The 14,541-nt window shown below is 41.8% G+C and overlaps 1 long non-coding RNA gene across 1 annotated transcript in view; it reads left to right on the top strand.

Annotated features, from left to right (window-relative positions):
- LOC139360101 (uncharacterized) overlaps positions 1-7,125 on the top strand; it is a 76,737-nt gene extending 69,612 nt beyond the window's left edge. The window contains exons 2-5 of the long non-coding RNA XR_011617213.1: positions 1,679-1,846; positions 4,701-4,805; positions 6,305-6,426; positions 7,003-7,125. This is a non-coding gene — a long non-coding RNA (uncharacterized lncRNA). The remainder of the gene's footprint in view (positions 1-1,678; positions 1,847-4,700; positions 4,806-6,304; positions 6,427-7,002) is intronic.
- The last annotated feature ends 7,416 nt before the right edge of the window (positions 7,126-14,541 follow it).

The following is a 14,541-nucleotide window of genomic DNA, read 5'->3' as shown; positions in this document are numbered from 1 at the left end:
GAGTTGTTTGTTTTCCTGAGCTTCCGTCTTGTTTGGGGTGTCAGTAACACCAGAGCCTATGACAGGCAGCTGATCGCTGGGGAAGTGCAGCCAAAAGGAAGATCCCAGCCAAGCCATGAACTTTCCTTCAAATGCTCATCTCTGGCAGACAATGCCATCCCTTGTGTGGATGAAAAATAGGGACAGAGCTTTGTATGGGAATGGTAATGACAATATGCCCTAAGATTCACTTTCTTATTAATGCAGGGTTTGTGCTACCGCACCATGAAAGACAACTGTGTATTTACTGAAAACAGGGTCATATTCATTGTGTGGTGTCCTGGAAAAATACAAGATCTTTCCAACACTCAAAATCTTCTCTAAAATTTAATGCCCGTTAAAGGGTGTGAGCTTAATCCTCAGATTAGAAAACCCTGCTTAGAAATTTTTCATTGTTTATTCCAATGATCTGGGCCTTTGTGACCTCCTGAGCCCTTGACATTAATCATCACTCCCTATTCCCTTAATGAAACTCCCATTTTCTTTGGGTTTCTTGGCTGTTCTCTCAATGGAAGTTCCTTCTCTCTTGACACTGTAAATGGCACTTATAAAATGTTTGCCTTCAAGCCCTCTTCTCTTGTTTCTCAACACCGTTTTTCTTATAGAGTGAATTCTCTTCCAGTTTAAATAATTACAAAATCTATTCCAAACCTTGTTTTGCCTCCTGAGCTCTGCTTTTCTATTATTTCTTTCTTTCTTTTGTTGTTGTTGTTTTTTTAAATGGGGTCTTGCTCTGTCACCCAGGCTAGAGTGCAATGGCACGATCTTGGCTCACTACAACCTCTGCCTCCTGGGTTCAAGGATTCTCCTGCTTCAGCCTCCTGAGTAGCTGGGACTACAAGCACGCACCACCATGCCCAGCTAATTTTTGTATTTTTAGTAGAGACAGGGTTTCACTATTTTGACAAGGCTGATCTCGAACTACTGACCTCAAGTGATCTGCCTGCCTTGGCCTCCCAACATGCTGGGATTACAGGCATGAGTCACCACACCTGGCCTAATATTCTTTTTTTTTTCTTTTTCTTTTTCCTTTTTTTTTCTTTTCTTTTTTTTTTTTTTTTTTTTGAGACAGAATCTCCCTCTGTTGCCCAGGCTGGAGTGTAATGGCACGATCTTGGCTCACTGCAACCTCCGCCTCCCGGGTTCAAGAGATTCTCCCACCTCAGCCTCCTGAGTAGCTGGGATTACAGGCACCTGCCATCATGCCCAGCTGATTTTTTGTATTTTTGTAGAGACGGGGTTTCACCATGTTGACCAGGCTGCTCTTGAACTCCTGACCTCCTTGACCAAAGTGATCTACTCGCCTTGGCCTCCCAAAGTGCTGGGATTATAGGCATGAGCCACTGCACCTGCCTTCTTTTCTATTTTTATCCTACTTCCTCAACTTCTCTCCCAAGCTTTCTATTGAAGTTTTCATATCTTCTATCCTGTTTTAATTTCTAAAAGCTCTTTCTTATTCTGTGTTTTTTATATATATATATACACACACACATATATACATATATATGTGTATATATATATCTTCTTCTTGTTTCATGCAGGTAATATTTCTCATTTCTGAAGACACGGATGAGTAGTTTTTAAAAGTCTATTTCCTTCTAATTGCCTTTTTCAGCTCATTTCTGTTTTCTTGATAAAGGTTTCCTCAGATGGATTCTCAGCTGCCTGCTAGTGGTTGGGGGTGAAGCTTGGTCTACACAGCTTTTCAACTATGGGCTTTGCTGCAGGGTCACCCGGCTGGACTATTGTTGGGAGCTTTGGGGGAAGGCTTGTTGGACACCTCTGAAAAGGATCTTTCATGAAGAGTGTAAGTTTGGCTGCCAGAATCCCGGGGCGGGCCATTGGAAGTCCATGCCAGGTCTTTGTGAAAATTAGGAAGAGGCACCTTCTCTCCAGGAGGCGGCCCTGCAGGAGCAGCACTGGTGATCAGATGGCACCTTCTGGAGAATGAGGGAAAGGGGCACCTTTCCGCAGGCACACCCTGCACCAGGGCACACGGCTGGAGAGAGGAACTGACTCTCAGCCCCACCCAGCCCTTCAGCCAGGTGCCTGTGCAGGACGAACCTGTTCAACTGCACATGGTGGCTTTGGGGCTGGGGGCTGGGTGAAAGAAGAGGGAGGAGTACGTAAAATATTACTTTAATCCCCCTGTTTCCAGCACAGTAACCCCATCTTAAATTGTTTAGTACCCCTCCCATCCCAGGAACTCTCGATTTTATCTACTTTTTTAAGAGAATAAACTCTGAAAGGCAATTGGTTTCCCAGAAGGTGCAAGGCATCTGATGTCTAGTGACACAATTGCTTCCCAAGTCCATTTGCAGCCTCCTCTTTTTGCACCCATTTTTACTTACAGTTCCAGAAGGGCCTGGTGTGACCAGTTCCCATATCTTCAGGAGGTTCTGCATTATAAAGTAGGTTGCCTGTCAGCTTTCACTGCTGCTGGCTTAGAATTCAGGTTTCTCAGGCCAGGTGAGGTGGCTCACACCTGTAATCCCAGCAATTTGGGAGGCCAAGGTGGGCCTGAGGATGGCCAAGTGTGAGGGGATCAACTGAGGTCAGGGGTTCGAGACCACCCTGGCCAACATGGTGAAACCCCATCTCTACTAAAAATACAAAAATTAGCCAGGCACGGTGGCAGGCGCCTGTAATCCTAGCCTCTTGGGAGGCTGAGGCAGGAGAATCACATGAACCCAGGAGGCGGAGGTTGCAGTGAGCCAAGATCGTGTCACTACCCTCCAGCTTGGGTGACAAAATAAGACTCCATCTCAAAAAAAAAAAAAAAAAAAAAAAAAAAAAGACTGAATAACATTGCATTGTGAGTGTATGTTCATTTTCTTTATCCATTCATCCACTGATGAACATTTAGGTTGTTTCAATATCTTTGCAATTTTTCTGTATTTTTAGAACACCCACTGTCATTTTAGTAGGATTTCTTGAGAGATCGGTTAAATAAGTATTTTTCAGTCAGCTTTCTTTAAACAAAAATTGGTGTTACTTTTTAAAAGGCTCATCATTTTAGCAGTTTTTAATAAAAGTTGTTCATAAGATGACTTTCTGACTTTATTTTCTCAATAGTTTCATCCTTGTATTTGTCCTTTTTCATTTCTCCTTGGTCTCTTCATGGTCTTTGTCCAGGTTTAGCTGGTGATAGCCACTTTCTGAGGTGAATATACACACGTGGACCATTGTACTGTTAGACATTGTGCTGTGAAATCACACTGAACATGTTAAATCATGCATTCAGTGCAGATGACACATTTTTCCTGCAAATCTGAATGACCTGGCCAGTTTGCCTGCGTTTGCACTGACCTTGAATGACTTGGACTTTTGACTTTGCAAACTGGAAAGAGAAGACATAATATTCCTACCAATAGGTGAAAGTGCATAGAAAGGTCTTTTATGGTTTTTTGCTAGGTGAGAAGATACAAAGGGATTGTACTTTCTTTTGGCTTTAAGCAGGAACATTTCTGATTTTTTACTGGTGTATGGGATCACCTAGCATGAAAAACGCTGGAGTCAAAGGATTCTTTTTTTTTTTTTTTTTTTTTTGAGACAGTCTCGCTCTTGCCCAGGCTGGAGTGCAACAGTGCAATCTCAGCTCACTATAACCTCTACCTCCCAGGTTCAAGCGATTCTCGTGCCTCAGCCTCCCGAGTAGCTGGGATTACAGGCATGAGCCACCATGCCCGGCTAATTTTTGTACTTTTAGCAGAGACAGTGTTTTACCATGTTGGCCAGGCTGGTCTCAAACTCTTGGCCTCAAGTGATCTGCCCGTCTCAGCCTCCCACAGTGCTGGGATCACAGGTATGAGTCACCATGCCCAGCTGGGATTCTTGACTTTTATAGATGAAACAGTGAAATCCAGAGAGGTCAACATCACACAGAAAGTCAGCCCCATGTTCTGCAGAAACCTCTTCCCCTTGACGTGGCCAACGTCCTCTCGTCTTCCAGAATACAGCTCAGGTGCCATCTCTTTTAGGAAGCCTTCATTTACCACCAGCCCTCTCCCTTCCAGGTTGACTTGGGGTTAATTACCAGATGCTCCTCAAACAGGTTGTGCTTACCTCTATCATTGATGAGAGCATTTTTTCCCTTTTTTTTTTTTCAGATAGGATCTCCCTCTGTCACCCAGGCTGGAGTGCAGTGGTGCTATCTTGGCTCACTGAAATCTCCGCTTCCTGGGCTCAAGCCATCCTCCCACCTCAGCTTCCCAAGTAGCTGAAAGTACAGGCATGCATCACCACAACCAGCTAATTTATATATTTTTTGTAGAAATGGGATTTTGCCATGTTGCCCAGGTTGGTCTCAAACTCATGAGCTCAAGGGCTCTACCTGCCTCGGCCTCCCAAAGTGCTGGGATTACAAGCGTGAGCTACTGTACCCGGTCCATCTTTTTTCCTAAACAATGTGGATAAAGTCTTATTCTTTGGCTCCCTTCAAATTTAACAGTCCTTCCACTAAAACATCCTTCTTTCAGACAGTTATATTACTCTATAATTGGCAAAAGTGCAGCTTTCCTCAGGTACATTCTAGTCCTGAGGATACATTATAATCACTTTGATTGATCTTGGGTGGTTTTCAGGTCTCCACAGCAATATATTTACATTTTAGTACGGGTTATTTCTCTAAGTGTCGACTTTCAACCATTCTTCATTTTCAGAGGCCTCATCCTCAAATTCCATGAGTGGGAGCCCCTAATCGTAACTGCCTGTATCTTGATTATGTTTGTCATTTATCTACTTCCCAGAGCTGTTGGGAGGATCAGGTAAGAGCATGTACATGAAAACACCCTGTCAGCAGGAAGGCTGACACATTAAGTATCACTGTTTTCAAAACATCCTATTCTTTGTTTATAGTCCAGCCTGAAGAAAAAAAAAATTAATGGATTAGGAAATGACCATTAATCTGGAAAAAAAATTCCACAATTTAATTGATCTTTAGTCAGGGGTGGTGGCATACACGTTTGGTCCCAGTTACTCAGGAGGCTGCAGTGAGCCGTGATTGTGCCACTGCATTTCAGCCTTGCTAGCAGAGTAAGACCCTGACTCAAAATAAGAGAAAAAGGTTTTTCATTTGGAAGTGCCGGTTTATCCCCTGCAAATATAAATAAATAAATAAATAAATAAATAAATCGTCTGTGCTCAGTCTTATATAGAAATTGTATTCATTTGCAACTATAATTAACTTAAAATGGAACTGAAGTAGGCTGCAGATACCATAAAATACTACATATTAACAGTTATTTATTCCAAAATTCTATATAGTTCTCTCTCCCTGAGTCTTTTAATCTTGGATTATGGGTCTCCAATTTTTTCTCTCCTTTTTAAAAACACATTAACTAAAACTTGTTTTTTCTCCCTGTGCTTTGGTATCACTATTAATTGTAAATATTATCAATCTGCCAGGTGCAGTGGTTCATGCCTATAATGCTAGTAGCACTTTGGGAGGCTGAGGTGGGAGGATTGCTTGAGCCCAGAAGTTTGAGACCAGCCTGGGCAACATGGCGAAACCCTGTCTCTACAAAAAATACAAAAATTAGCTGGGTGTGGTAATGTGCACCTGCAGTCCCAGCTACTCGGGAGGCTGAGGCAGGAGGATTGCTTGAACCCAGGAGGGCAAGGCTGCAGTGAGCCATGATTGTGCCACTGCACTCCAGCATGGATGTCAGAGCGAGGTCCTGTCTCAAAAAAATTAAAATAAATAAATAAATAAATGTTATCAGTCAACATTGACTAATAGTATTTAGTACTTACATTTAAGTAGGGAAAATAAAAACATGAGCTTTCTCACACTATTATTCTTCATGCCCTTTGCCTGATTTAAGTCTAACGTGCCTCGATTTCACAGTGAAGTCTTTATTCTTTCAAGCACCAGAGGCAGAGTGGGTCATAATTTTAGAAAACTGATGTTAATATTAAAGTGTCAACCTTCAGAATACAGAAAAGGTATAATTAGAAAATCATCGTTCATTCTTTATAATATTCTAGGGTCAAGAAACCTCTTCTATTTTCTATCATCTATTGTCTATAGGTTTAAGATTTTTCTGTCTTTTAATTTTAAAAGCTGCACATATCCTATTCCAATCCAGTGGAGTAGTCAGCCCCTTCCTCCCTGCTTCCCTTTTTCCTGGGCCCTGCCTTGCTGCCTCCATCCTTCTCTCCCTTCCCAGATTCTGTGATATTAAAGGACAGAACTAAATTCCAGTTTGAGAAGCTGATTCTTATCGGAGACTTAACACACAGTTATTTTATTTTATTTTTTGAGACGGAGTCTCACTCTGTCGCCCAGGCTGGAGTGCGGTGGCGCCATCTCAGCTCACTGCAACGTGTGCCTTCCGGGTTCAAGCGATTCTCCTGCCTCAACCTCCCGAGTAGCTGGGACTACAGGTACGTGCCACCACGCCTGGCTAATTTTTTTGTATTTTTAGTAGAGATGGGGTGTCACTGTGTTAGCCAGGATGGTATCTATCTCCTGACCTTGTGATCTGCCCGCCTTGGCCTCCCAAAGTGCTGGGATTACAGGCTTGAGCCACAGCGCCCAGCCAACACACATTTATTTTTATAGATCCAGAAAATGAATACCAAAAATTAACTAGCAGGCATTTCCCCTTCCAAGGCGCTAAGATCCAAGAGGGGTGGGTCTATGGAGGATGTGGTCATCACTATAATTCTCATACTTAGCAAATTCCTTGGTACAAAGTAGTCGTTCAATAAAACTTTCTTAAGTTCATCTGCATAAATGGCCCACCACAATTTGGATCATGGCATTGTATTATCTGAAGACAATAAATACAACTCATTAGAAGTCCAGGTCTCTAGGTTCACATGGAGCTCAAACAGAGAAGACAGCTCCTGGTTCACATGCGTTTGTTTGGTCAGAACATTTATCTTACAGAAAAAATGTAGGAATTAAGACCCCTGGATGAAGTTGCAAGGTGATTGCCATTTTATTTCCTCTTCCAGATTTTGCTGCCTGTTTTGGCATTGTCTCAATAGATTCACCACAGCTTCGTCCTTCCCTGGGCCTGCGTATTCTACCAACATTCCACCTCTTCCTACGTCACATGTAAGAGCTCAGAGTTTTATGTAATAAATGTGTGAAGCAAATCCAATATTCCTGTGTCTTAAACAAAAAGGCAAAACCTTTTACTAAAGGGATAGGTACAAAGAAAAGTACTCATATGATACAGACCTTTAAACTTTCACGGCTCAATAGCACAATCCAAATAAATCAATAGAATATTTGCCAGCAGTCCAGAGGCCCCCTCCAGCCACTGCCCTCTGTCAAAGGTCTCCTGTATTCTGACTTCCATCAGATTATTTTTGCCTATTCTTTTAAAAAATTGTGTTACTCTATATATAGCATAAAAATTGCCATCTTAACCATATTATTTATTTATTTGTTTTTATTTTTATTTTATTTTTTGAGGCAGGATCTCACTCTGTCTCCCATGCTGGAATGCAGTGGCGTGATCTCAGTTCACTGCAGGCTCAACCTCCCTAGCTCAAGCCTCCTGAGTAGCCGAGACTATAGGCACATGCCACCACGCCTGGGTAACTTTTGTATTTTTTGGTAGAGAGGGGGTTTTGCCGTGTTGCCCGAGCTGGTCTTGAACTGCTGGGCTCAAATGATTCAGTATCTTCGGCCTCCCAGAGTCTTTGAATTACAGGCGTGAGCCACCACACCTGACCTTAACCATTTTAAAGTGTACAGTTTAGCAAAGGTAAGTACATTCACAATGTTGTCCACCAACTGCTAGAGCTTATCTTGAAAAACTCAAACTCATATCCATCCAACTACCCATTTCACCCAATTCCCAGTCCCTGACAAACACCACTCTATTTTTGTCTATAAATCTAACTACTCTTGGGTACTATGTATAAGTGGAATCATATAGTATTTACCTCTTTGTGACTGGCTTATTTCATAGTTTTGCCTATTCTTAACCTTAACACAGAATCTCATAATACGGGCTCTTCTGTGTCTTTTTCTGCTCCATATAATAGCATTAAGATTCATCCATGTTGCTGCATGTCTCATTAATTTGTTCTTTATTGTGTTGTAGTATTCTATTGCACAATTAAGTACACATTACAATTTATCATTCCATTTTCCTGTTCATGGGGCATTTGGGTTGTTTTCTATTTTGGGATGTTTATGAGTGAAGCTGCTGTGCATCTTCATATATTTGTCTTTCTCTCTCTCTCTCTCTCTCTCTCTCTCTTTCTTTCTTTCTTTCTTTCTTTCTTTCTTTCTTGGACATACCTACTCATTTCCCCTGGGTATCACACCTGGGAGTGGAATTTCTGGTTCATCAGGCAGACAGATGTTTATCTATAGTAAACACCGTCAAACAGTTTTCCAGAGTGGAATGTATGAGAGTTCTAGTTGCTCTACAATCTTACCATCATTTGGTATTGTCACTCTATTAATTTTAGTCTTTTAAAGATGTGTAAGGGTATCTTAGGGCGTTTTAATTTGTATTTTCCTCGTAAGTAATGATGATGAGCACCATTTCACATGCTGGTTGGCTTTCTGAGATCTTCTTTTGTGAAGAGTATGTTTAAGTGTTTGTTTTGCCTGTTAATTGAAGGGATTGATTTTTTTCTTATTGATTTGTAGGAGTTCTTTACATATCCTGAATAGAAATTGTTGTCTCCCAGTGGGCTGTGGTTTGCATTTTCATTCTCTTGGTGTTGTCTTTTGATAAAAAAAGATGTTATTAATGGTAAAAAAAAAAAAAAAAAAAAAAAAAAAAGGCTAATTTACCATTTTTTCTTTTCTTTTTTTTTTTTTTTGAGACGGAGTCTCGCTCTGTCCCCCTGGCTGGAGTGCAGTGGCGCGATCTCAGCTCACTGCAAGCTCTGCCTCCCAGGTTCCTGCCATTCTCCTGCCTCAGCCTCCCGAGTAGCTGGGACTACAGGCGCCCGCCGCCACGCCCGGCTAATTTTTTGTATTTTTAGTAGAGACCGGGTTTCACCGTGGTCTTGATCTCCGGACCTTGTGATCCGCCCGCCTCGGCCTCTCAAAGTGCTGGGATTACAGGCGTGAGCCACCGCGCCCGGCCCATATTTTCTTTTTCTAAGAGCTTTATTGTGTCTTAAGACCTTTGCCTACCCCAAGGTAACTTTCAGAAGTTTTGTTATTTTATATTTCACATTTAGATCTAAGATCCATCTCAAATTAATTTTTTGGTAGGGTGTCCCATGGCATTTTAACTGTCTCCTAAAGGTGATGAGCTCTCTCTCTCTCACCCTTGACAATCTTGGTCTTTCCATCTCTTTATCAAAATGTGGCCATTTCAACTCAAGCGAGGCTAGTGGAGAAGCTGTGGAGATATTTTAGGGGAATGGAAGCCTTTCTTATCAAGTCACATTTCTTAAGTGTCTGCTTTTGCAGCTTTGAATCTATGTCCAATTCTTTCCTAGGGTAATTCTAATTTACAAGCATGTTGCCAATGTGCAAACATTATAATTTGTTTAAAAGTTGGGCAAGAATCAGAAAGTAGATGTTCCCTAGCAAAGCAAAAATTGCCACAGACAAAGTTAAACAGGGAAGGAAGACTTTATCGAAGGCTATTGAAATAGAGGAGAGAGACCAGAGCTAAGTCCAAACTCAGCTCCAATGAAGCAGAAGACAGTAGGGTTTTTTAAGGGTTGGGGTGAGCAAGTGGAGGAGTACTGGGCCGAGTGCAGTGGCTCATGCCCAGAATCCCAGAACTTTGGGAGACTGAGGCGAGAGGATCACTTGAGTCAGGAGGTTGAGACCAGTCTGGGCAACATGGAGAGATCCCGTCTCTACACACAAAAACATGGTTTTTAAAAAAATATTAAAACTTTAGCCAGACATGGTGGTGCACACCTGGAGTCCCAGTTACTCAGGAGGCTGAAGTGCAAGGATCGTTTGAGCCTGGGACATTGAGGCTGCAGTGAGCTATAATGGTGCCACTGTACTCCAGCCTGTCAACTGAGTGAGGTCTTTCTCAAAAAAACATAAAGAAAAGAACTGGAATGTAAACTCCTCCTATCTTTGTGATAGGAGGTAGTTTTCCAAGTGGGAGCACAACACTCACTGACGTTAGGCTCCCATCCTCCCACACTGAGGAGAGGTGGCTCCTGGGTCCTTGATAAAGACATTCCTGGGTAGTAAAGCTGGCAAGAGGCATATATATATATATATTTATTTACATACATCTCAAAGAGGTAGAGAAACACCAGTGCAGCTGAGAAAGAAATGCCACCCTTCAAAGGAGACGATGACACATCATGCACGGAAGAAGTAGACTAAGCTATGACTGAGGAATGATTTATACATGTGTTCAAAGTTCTACAATTCCTCTGATAGTATATTTTCAAGGATTTTTTTTTTCTTTATTTTTGTTAACATTTAAAAAGTCTGTATGGCAGCTCGCCACGGTGGCTCACGCCTGTAATCCCAGCACTTTGGGAGGCCGAGGTGAATGGATCACCTGAGGTCAGGAGTTCAAGACCAGCTTGGCCAACATGGTGAAACCCCATCTCTACTAAAAATACAGAATTAGCCGGCTGTGGTGGTGCATGCCTATAATCCCAGCTACTTGGGAGGCTGAGGCAGCAGAATCTCTTGAACCTGGGAGGTGGAGGTTGCAGTGAGCTGAGATTGCACCATTGCACTCCAACCTGGGCAGCAAGAGCGAAACTCTGTCTGAAAAAAAAAAAAAAAAAAAAAAAGGATTCACTCATATTGCTTAGCACTTTAATTTAAACTTCTTCATTTTTGTCGCCATATTAGCATTTCAAGGTAGAACTATGCTCCTGTTTCTTGATTCATCCTACTGTTGATGCATAGTTGGGTGACTCCCAAGTTTTGGCATAGCAAACTACTACTGCTATCAACACCCTTGTCTGCATCTTCTGGGCCCATGTACTCACGTGAGCTGATGTGTTAGCTTCTGTCAGCTAACCTAACTTTGTGCTAATGAGATTTATATCTATACACATCCACGACCATGAAAGAGAAAACTGATACAGACACTGGAGTTTGGGGATCTGAAGTTGTGGATCTTGTTGTCATGAATTAGTTCCTATTAGTGACAAATTCATATTTCAGGGTCTAAAAACCCAGCAGTTTTCATACACATCAGAATAAACCTGCTGTTATTCTAAATGCTTTAAATGACAAGAAAAAGTCTTAAAAGTCTTTTTATTTTAGGCCAGATGCAGTGGATCTACCTGTAATCCCAGCACTTTGGGAAATGGAGGTGGGTGGATCACTTGAGGTCAGGAGTTCAAGACCAACCTGACCAACATGGTGAAACCCTGTCTCTACTAAAAATACAAAAAATTAGCCCGCATGGTGGCGGGTGCCTGTAGTCCCAGCTACTCAGGAGGCTGAGGCAGGAGAATCGCTTGAACCCGGGAGGCAGGGGTTATAGTGAGGCGAGATGGTGCCAGTGCACCCCAGCCTGGGTGACAGCGAAACTCTGTCTCAAAAAAATAAAAATAAAAATAAATAAATAAAAATTAAAAGTCTTTCAAAATGATAACATCTAAATGTGAAGGTTTCTGCTTTGTGACTAATAAAAACATTTGTCAATATTCCAAATTAGACAGTTTTGCTTTGAGTCAGAATTAGAAATTTCTTTGTGCCAGAAGAGATTTTAGAGATACTATGTAGTTCAATCCCTTATTATACAAATAGTAAGAAAAAACTCTTTAAGGTCAAATGTCTTCTCTAGGTCATACTTAGCTAGGGAGTTTAGAACCAGGACTTCTGACTTCTAACCTTGAACATTATAAAACTTCCTAAAAATATTACACGGCACTGCTTTTCAAACTATGGCATGTGTAGGAGACTAAGAATGTTATTGTGCCATTGCCACTGTCACTCTATCTGATTTATGACTTAATGCATCCACCTGAGTATGAGCCCTTCTGCTTGATTTTTCGGCCATCTCAATTTTACAGCAGAGATATGGGTAAGATCGCAGATATTATGAGGTGAGGAGGCAGTGGTCATATTTTGTAAAATTTTGACACATATGGCAACAGATGGTTGTAAATTGCTAAATTCTTGAAAGTCACAGCTCTGTATTTACTGTGAACATCCAGTGCTGACTATGGAATAGTACTAGGGTGCTGGAGACAGGGACTCCTGTGAAGCTCTGGTTCTGATTCTCAAATGCCAGCTTGAGATCTGATACTGACCTGGGATGGCATTTTTCTTGATTTGTGGTAATAGAAGAGAAAAAAAGGACATATTAAGAAGTTTTTCATAAAGTTAACTTTGTTCAATTTGAAGGACCACTTTTTCTATGCTGAGATCTGTCCTTCCTACTTTTTGTATTAAAATATCCTTTTAAAAATAGTACATATATATATATATATATATATATATATATATTTTTTTTTTTTTTTTTTTTTTTTTTTTTTTGACATGGAGCTTCGCTCTGTTGCCCAGGCTGGAGTGCAATGGTGCAATCTTGGCTTACTACAACCTCTGCCTCCTGGGTCCAAGTGATTCTCCTGTCTCAGCCTCCTGAGTAGCTGGGATTACAGGCGCCCACTACCATGCTGGCTAATTTTTTTTGTATTTTCAGTAGAGACGAAGTTTTACCATGTTGGTCAGTCTAGTCTCGAACTCCTGATCTCAGGTGATCCACCCACCTCGGCCTCCCAAAGTGCTGGGATTTCAGGTGTGAGCCACCATGCCCGGCCAAAATAGTACTTTTTTTGAGACAGAGTCTCACTCTGTCGCCCAGGCTGGAGTGCAGTGGTGCGATCTCAGCTTACTGCAACCTCTGCCTCCCAGGTTCAAGCAATTCTCCTGCCTCAGCCTACCAAATAACTGGGATTACAGGCACACGCCACCATGCTTAGTTAAGTTTTGTATTTTTAGTAGCGACGGGGTTTCATCATGATGTCCAGGCTGGTCTCGAGCTCCTGGCCTCAAGCGATCCGTCTGCCTTGACCTCCCAAAGTGCTGGGATTACAGGTGTGAGCCACCACGCCTGGCCTCTCCCCTTGTTTTAATGTCCAGCTCCTTCATTAAGAAGCCTTACATTTTAGCCCCCTCACCCTGCACTAGTTGAGAAGGTGATTTGCCAGCCATGCTCCCACTTCTTCATTCCCCGGCCACAGAATAAACCTTGCTCTGGTTGATGCTCACTTTCAGTTGTGTATTGGCTTTGCAGCAATGAAGGAGGAAAGACCCCATCTTTTGGGGCCCTCAAGTTTACCAGTAACAAAAGGGTACATTTTTGTTGTTTTGAGCCACCCATTTCATGGCGGTTTGTTACAGCAGCCCCAGGAAACTAATAAGCTTAGGAGTCCAGACCACTAGATGTGGCAGGGAGTAGAGGGGAAAAGAGCAAGATTTCTAGGGACTGATGGAGTCTCCTAAAACCTCTCTACAATGGGACAAAAAAAAAAAAAAAAAAAAAAAAAGAATATCCACACTGCTTCTTCACAGTATAATTAATGACTATAAGTATGGAGGAATCATTATCTGGAGAATACTTTTCTCTTTTTAGTCATGGAAGAATCAGAAGAAATGCTTTGGGATGATGTAGGATAGATTTTTGTTAGATAAGAATCTTTTTTATCTTTGTGTTTTTTTTGAGATGGAGTCTTGCTCAGTAGCCCAGGCTGGAGCGCAATGGCCCATTCTCAGCTCACTGCAACCTCTCCCTCCCAGGTTCATATGATTCTCCTGCCTCAGCCTCCCGAGTAACTGGGATTACAGGCACAAGCCATCATGCCTGGCTAATTTTTGTATTTTTGTAGATACAGGGTTTTGTCATGTTGGCCTGGCTGGTCTCAAACTCCTGACCTCAGGTGATCCACCCACCTTGGCCTCCCAAAGTGCTGTTATTACAGGCGTGAGCCACTGTGCCTGGCCTAGATAAGAATCTTCATGCAAACAGGTATTAGGTGCTTGTGTGAGGTGAGAATCCAAATTTCTAAAAAGCTAGGTATAAATTAATTTTTAAAATTAATGTATTTTAAATGTATTCATATTGTGGAAGTACTTAAAACAATTATATGATTATTTCATTAATAAGGGAAATAATAAATGAGACTTTGAGAAGAAATATTTATACTCTAATATGTAATTTGTATATATAGACTTTCATGTATCCCAATTGCCCAAAACAAAAATTATCTGTACAACGGAAGAGAATAGGTTGATTTTAATTGAAGATTTTTTTTTTTTTTAATGCCAATGCCTATAAATAGGCTTCATTAGTCAGGTATTTTTGTCTGTACTATTTACTTAGGATGAATGATACCTACACTTAAAAGTTCAATAAGTAGACTGGGCATGGCGTGGTGGCTCACGCCTGTAATCCCAGCACTTTGGGAGGCCAAGACGGGCGGATCATGAGGTCAGGCGATCGAGACCATCCTGGCTAACATGGTGAAACCCCGTCTCTACTAAAAAATACAAAAAACTAGCCGGGCGAGGTGGCGGGCGCCTGTAGTCCCAGCTACTTGGGAGGCTGAGGCAGGAGAAGGGCGTGA

The sequence above is a fragment of the Macaca nemestrina genome, chromosome 19 (genome assembly GCF_043159975.1).
Source record: "Macaca nemestrina isolate mMacNem1 chromosome 19, mMacNem.hap1, whole genome shotgun sequence".
NCBI lineage: Eukaryota > Metazoa > Chordata > Mammalia > Primates > Cercopithecidae > Macaca > Macaca nemestrina.
Note: the sequence above shows the minus strand (reverse complement) of the source record. Positions and strands in the feature narration are given on the sequence as shown.